Below are 7,248 nucleotides of genomic sequence, written 5' to 3'. Positions count from 1 at the left end.
CCTACATGTTTTATGCACACTCTATGTCATATTCGTGCATTTTCTGGAACTAACCTATTAACAAGATGCCGAAGTGCCAGTTCCTGTTTTCTGCTGTTTTTGGTTTCAGAAATCCTAGTAACGAAATATTCTCGGAATTGGACGAAACAAAGACCCAGGGGCCTATTTTTCCACGGAGCTTCCAGAAGACCGAAGAACACACGAAGTGGGGCCACGAGGTGGCGACACCACGTGGCGGCGCGGCCCAGGGGGGGCCCGCGCCGCCCTATGGTGTGGCCCCCTCGTCTGGCCCCCGACTCTGCCCTTCCGCCTACTTAAAGCCTCCGTCGCGAAACCCCTGATGCGAAAAATCACGATACGGAAAACCTTACTGAGACGCCGCCGCCGCCGATCCCATCTCGGGGGATTCTGGAGATCTCCTCCGGCACCCTGCCGGAGAGGGGATTCATCTCCCGGAGGACTCTACACCGCCATGGTCGCCTCCCGGAGTGATGAGTGAGTAGTTCACCCCTGGACTATGGGTCCATAGCAGTAGCTAGATGGTTGTCTTCTCCTCATTGTGCTTCATTGTTGGATCTTGTGAGCTGCCTAACATGATCAAGATCATCTATCCGTAATACTCTATGTTGTGTTTGTCGGGATCCGATGGATAGAGAATACCATGTCATGTTAATTATCAAGTTATTACATATGTGTTGTTTATGATCTTGCATGCTCTCCGTTTCTAGTAGAGGCTCGGCCAAGTTTTTACTTTTAACTCCAAGAGGGAGTATTTATGCTCGATAGTGGGTTCATGCTCGCATTGACACCAGGGGAGTGACGAAACCCCTAAGGTTGTGTTGTCTTCGTTGCCACTAGGGATAAAACATTGGCGCTATGTCCGAGGATGTAGTTATTGATTACATTACACACCATACTTAATGCAATTGTCTGTTGCTTTGCAACTTAATACTGGAAGGGGTTCGGACGATAACCTGAAGGTGGACTTTTTAGGCATAGATGCAGTTGGATGGCGGTCTATGTACTTTGTCGTAATGCCCAATTAAATCTCACTATACTTATCATGTCATGTATGTGCATTGTTATGCCCTCTCTATTTGTCAATTGCCCGACTGTAATTTGTTCACCCAACATGCTTTTATCTTATGGGAGAGACACCTCTAGTGAGCTGTGGACCCCGGTCCATTCTTTAATACTGAAATACAAATCTGCTGCAATACTTGTTTTTACTATTTTCTCTGCAAACAATCATCTTCCACACAATACGGTTAATCCTTTGTTACGGCAAGCCGGTGAGATTGACAACCTCAACTGTTTCGTTGGGGCAAAGTACTTTGGTTGTGTTGTGCGGGTTCCACGTTGGCGCCGGAATCTCCGGTGTTGCGCCGCACTACATCCCGCCGCCATCAACCTTCAACGTGCTTCTTGGCTCCTCCTGGTTCGATAAACCTTGGTTTCTTTCCGAGGGAAAACTTGCTGCTGTGCGCATCATACCTTCCTCTTGGGGTTGCCCAACGAACGTGTGAAATACACGCCATCAAGCTCTTTTACGGCGCCGTTGCCGGGGAGATCAAGACACGCTGCAAGGGGAGTCTCCACTTCTCAATCTCTTTACTTTGTTTTTGTCTTGCTTTATTTTATTTACTACTTTGTTTGCTGCATTATATCAAAACACAAAAAAATTAGTTGCTAGTTTTACTTTATTTACTATCTTGTTTGCTATATCAAAAACACAAAAAAAATTTACTTGCATTTACTTTATTTAGTTTGCTTTATTTACTATCGCTAAAATGAGTAATCCCGAAGTTGAAGTTCGTTCATTTAAGCAACAAGGGGGAGAATGTTTAAAAGATGCTTGGTATAGAATTAGTGATGCCCATAATAGGTGCACTAAGAAACACTCCACTACTATCCTACTCAGGAATTTTTATGTTGGTATCTCTAGGCTGGAATAGATATGTTCTTGATTGTCTCGCGGGAGGTAACTTCCTAGGTGCTCCCGCTTTAGAAGCTAGCTGCATTATTGAGAGTTTATTTGGAACACCACCTGTTAATGAAACTAAAATTGAAACCTCCCTTGAGGATGTTATGAAAAAATTGGAAACCATAGAGAAGAATTTTCCGAGTGCTGAAACTAAGTTGGAGATATTACTTGATAAAACTGATGAACTTGATAAATCCTTAGGAGGAATTGATGAAAGAATTAGTGTCCTAGGAACTTGTGTTGACCATGATAATCAAATTAATAGGATTGGCGAACTTGAAAAAGCTATAGGAACCTTGGGTTCAACCTTTTCATCTTTACAGTTTAGAGAGAAAGCTTATGTGGGAAAGGAGCAAAAGTTTATGTATGTCTCTAAAGTGCCTAAACCAAAGAAATATTATTATAGGCCTAAAATTGACAAAGCCCCTAGTACCACTACAAATGGGGGAGCTTATGATATCAATGCTTCATCTCTTGATGTTACTTGAGAAACACTTTACGCGCCTAGCTGAAAGACGTTAAAGAAAAGCGCTTATGGGAGACAACCCATGTTTTTACTCCAGTATTTTTGTTTTATATTTGTGTCTTGGAAGTTGTTTACTACTGTAGCAACCTCTCCTTATCTTAGTTTTATGTTTTGTTGTGCCAAGTAAAGTCTTTGATAGAAAAGTAAGTACTAGATTTGGATTACTGCGCAGTTCCAGATTTCTTTGCTGTCACGAATCTGGGTCTACCTCCCTGTAGGTAGCTCAGAAAATTAAGCCAATTTACGAGCATGATCCTCAGATATGTACGCAACTTTCATTCAATTTGAGCATTTTCGTTTGAGCAAGTCTGGTGGCCTAATAAAATCCATCTTTACGGACTGTTCTGTTTTGACAGATTCTGTCTTTTATTTCGCATTGCCTCTTTTGCTATGTTGGATGAATTTCTTTGATCCATTAATGTCCAGTAGCTTTATGCAATGTTCAGAAGTGTTAAGAATGATTGTGTCACCTCTGAACATATGAATTTTTATTATGCACTAACCCTCTAATGAGTTGTTTCGAGTTTGGTGTGGAGGAAGTTTTCAAGGATCAAGAGAGGAGTATGATGCAATATGATCAAGGAGAGTGAAAGCTCTAAGCTTGGGGATGCCCCGGTGGTTCACCCCTACATATATTAAGAAGACTCAAGCGTCTAAGCTTGGGGATGCCCAAGGCATCCCCTTCTTCATCGACAACATTATCAGGTTCCTCCCCTGAAACTATATTTTTATTTCATCACATCTTATGCACTTTGCTTGGAGCGTCTGTTTGTTTTTGTTTTTTGTTTTGTTTGAATAAAATGGATCCTAGCATTCACTTTATGGGAGAGAGACACGCTCCGCTGTAGCATATGGACAAATATGTCCTTAGGCTCTACTCATAGTATTCATGGCGAAGTTTCATCTTCGTTAAATTGTTATATGGTTGGAATTGGAAAATGCTACATGTAGTAACTCTAAAATGTCTTGGATAATTTGATACTTGGCAATTGTTGTGCTCATGTTTAAGCTCTTGCATCATATACTTTGCACCCATTAATGAAGAAATACTTAGGGCTTGTTAATTTGGTTTGCATATTTGGTTTCTCTAGAGTCTAGATAACATCTAGTATTGAGTTTTGAACAACAAGGAAGACGGTATGGAGTCTTATAATGTTTACCATATGTCTTTTATGTGAGTTTTGCTGTACCGTTCATCCTTGTGTTTGTTTCAAATAACCTTGCTAGCCTAAACCTTGTATCGAGAGGGAATACTTCTCATGCATCCAAAATCCTTGAGCCAACCACTATGCCATTTGTGTCCACCATACCTACCTACTACATGGTATTTATCCGCCATTCCAAAGTAAATTGCTTGAGTGCTACCTTTAAAATTCCATCATTCACCTTTGCAATATATAGCTCATGGGACAAATAGCTTAAAAACTATTGTGGTATTGAATATGTACTTATGCACTTTATCTCTTATTAAGTTGCTTGTTGAGCGATAACCATGTTTCTGGGGACGCCATCAACTATTCTTTGTTGGATATCATGTGAGTTGTGATACGTCTCCAACGTATCGATAATTTCTTGTGTTCCATGCCACATTATTGATGTTATCTACATGTTTTATGCACACTTTATGTCATATTCGTGCATTTTCTGGAACTAACCTATTAACAAGATGCCGAAGTGCCGATTCTTGTTTTCTCGCTGTTTTTGGTTTAGAAATCCTAGTAAAGAAATATTCTCGGAATTGGACGAAATAAAAGCCCAGAGGCCTATTTTCTCACGAAGCTTCCAGAAGTCCGAAGATGAGACGAAGAGGGGCCACAGGGTGGCCAAACCCTAGGGCGGCGCGGCCCCACCCCTGGCCGCGCCGGCCTATGGTGTGGGCCCCCCGTGCCGCCTCTCGACTTGCCCTTCCGCCTACTTAAAGCCTCCGTGACAAAACCCCCAGTACCGAGAGCCACGATACGGAAAACATTACTGAGACGCCGTCGCCGCCGATCCCATCTCGGGGGATCACGGAGATCGCCTCCGGCACCCTGCCGGAGAGGGGAATCATCTCCCGGAGGACTCTACACCGCCATGGTCGCCTCCGGAGTGATGAGTGAGTAGTCTACCCCTGGACTATGGGTCCATAGCAGTAGCTAGATGGTTGTCTTCTCCCCATTGTGCTATCATTGTCGGATCTTGTGAGCTGCCTATCATGATCAAGATCATCTATATGTAATTCTATATGTTGCGTTTGTTGGGATCCGATGAATAGAGAATACTTGTTATGTTGATTATCAAAGTTATGCTTATGTGTTGTTTATGATCTTGCATGCTCTCCGTTTCTAGTAGAGGCTCTGGCCAAGTTTTTACTTTTAACTCCAAGAGGGAGTACTTATGCTCGATAGTGGGTTCATGCTCGCATTGACACACGGGACAGATGAACAGAAAGTTCTAAGGTTGTGTTGTGCTGTTGCCACTAGGGATAAAACATTGATGCTATGTCTAAGGATGTAGTTGTTGATTACATTACGCACCATACTTAATGCAATTGTCTGTTGCTTTGCAACTTAATACTGGAGGGGGGTCGGATGATAACCTGAAGGTGGACTTTTTAGGCATAGATGCAGTTGGATGGCGGTCTATGTACTTTGTCGTAATGCCCAATTAAATCTCACTATACTCATCATGATATGTATGTGCATTGTCATGCTCTCTTTATTTGTCAATTGCCCAACTGTAATTTGTTCACCCAACATGCTCGTTCGTCTTATGGGAGAGACACCTCTAGTGAACTGTGGACCCCGGTCCAATTCTCTTTACTTGAAATACAATCTACTGCAATACTTGTTTTTACTGTTTTCTCTGCAAACAATCATCTTCCACACAATACGGTTAATCCTTTGTTACAGCAAGCCGGTGAGATTGAAAACCTCACCTGTTTCGTTGGGGCAAAGTACTTTGGTTGTGTTGTGCAGAGTTCCACGTTGGCGCCGGAATCTCCGGTGTTGCGCCGCACTACATCCCGCCGCCATCAACCTTCAACGTGCTTCTTGGCTCCTCCTGGTTCGATAAACCTTGGTTTCTTTCGAGGGAAAACTTGCTGCTGTGCGCATCATACCTTCCTCTTGGGGTTGCCCAACGAACGTGTGAAATACACGCCATCAAGCTCTTTTTACGGCGCCGTTGTCGTGGAGATCAAGACACGCTTGCAAGGGAGTCTCCACTTCTCAATCTCTTTACTTTGTTTTTGTCTTGCTTTATTTTATTTACTACTTTGTTTGCTGCACTAAATCAAAACACAAAAAAATTAGTTGCTAGTTTTACTTTATTTACTGTCTTGCACTCTATATCAAAAACACAAAAAAATTAGTTTACTTGCATTTACTTTATCTAGTTTGCTTTATTTACTATTGCTAAAATGGCCAACCCTGAAAATACTAAGCTGTGTGACTTCACTAGCACAAATAATAATGATTTCTTATGCACACCTATTGCTCCACCTGCTACTACAGCAGAATTCTTTGAAATTAAACCTGCTTTACTTAATCTTGTTATGAACAATCAATTTTCTGGAATTAGTTCTGATGATGCTGCTGCCCATCTTAATAATTTTATTAAACTATGTGAAATGCAAAAATATAAATATGTAGATGGTGATATTATTAAACTAAAATTGTTCCCTTTCTCATTAAGAGGAAGAGCTAAAGATTGGTTGCTATCTCTGCCTAAGAATAGTATTGATTCATGGACTAAATGCAAGGATGCTTTTATTGGTAGATATTATCCCCCTGCTAAAATTATATCTTTGAGGAGTAGCATAATGAATTTTAAACAATTAGATACTGAACATGTTGCTCAAGCTTGGGAAAGAATGAAATCTCCGGTTAAAAATTGCCCAACCCATGGATCGACTACTTGGATGATCATCCAAACCTTCTATGCGGGACTAAATTTTTCTTCGCGGAATTTATTGGATTCAGCTGCTGGAGGTACCTTTATGTCCATCACTCTTGGTGAAGCAACAAAGCTTCTTGATAATATGATGATCAACTACTCTGAATGGCACACGGAAAGAGCTCCACAAGGTAAGAAGGTAAATTCTGTTGAAGAATCCTCTTCCTTGAATGATAAGGTTGATGCTATTATGTCTATGCTTGCGAATGATAGGACTAATGTTGATCCTAATAATGTTCCATTAGCTTCATTGGTTACACAAGAAGAACATGTTGATGTAAACTTCATTAAAAATAATAATTTCAACAACAATGCTTATCGGAACAATTCTAGTAATAACTATAGGCCATATCCTTATAATAATGGTAACGGTTATGCTAATTCTTATGGGAATTCTTACAACAATAATAGGAATTCACCCCTGGACTTGAAGCCATGCTTAAAGAATTTATTAGTACACAAACTGCCTTTAACAAATCCGTTGAGGAAAAGCTCAATAAAATTGATATTCTTGTTTCTAGAGTTGATAGTCTTGCCTCCGATGTTGATCTTTTGAAATCAAAAGTTATGCCTAATAGGGATATTGAAAATAAAATTGTTACTACAGCAAATGCCATCCAAGTTAGAATTAATGAGAATATAAGATTAATGGCTGAACTGACGTGCTAGGTGGGATAGAGAAGAAAATGAAAAACTAGCTAAAGAGAAGAATATAGCTAAAGTTTGGACTATTACCACCACTAGTAATGCTAATGCTACACATGTTGCTGCACCTCCTACTCATACTAATAAAAGAATTGGT

Source organism: Lolium rigidum, chromosome 2, assembly GCF_022539505.1.
Source record: "Lolium rigidum isolate FL_2022 chromosome 2, APGP_CSIRO_Lrig_0.1, whole genome shotgun sequence".
NCBI classification, from domain to species: domain Eukaryota; kingdom Viridiplantae; phylum Streptophyta; class Magnoliopsida; order Poales; family Poaceae; genus Lolium; species Lolium rigidum.
This window is presented reverse-complemented; position numbering follows the sequence as displayed.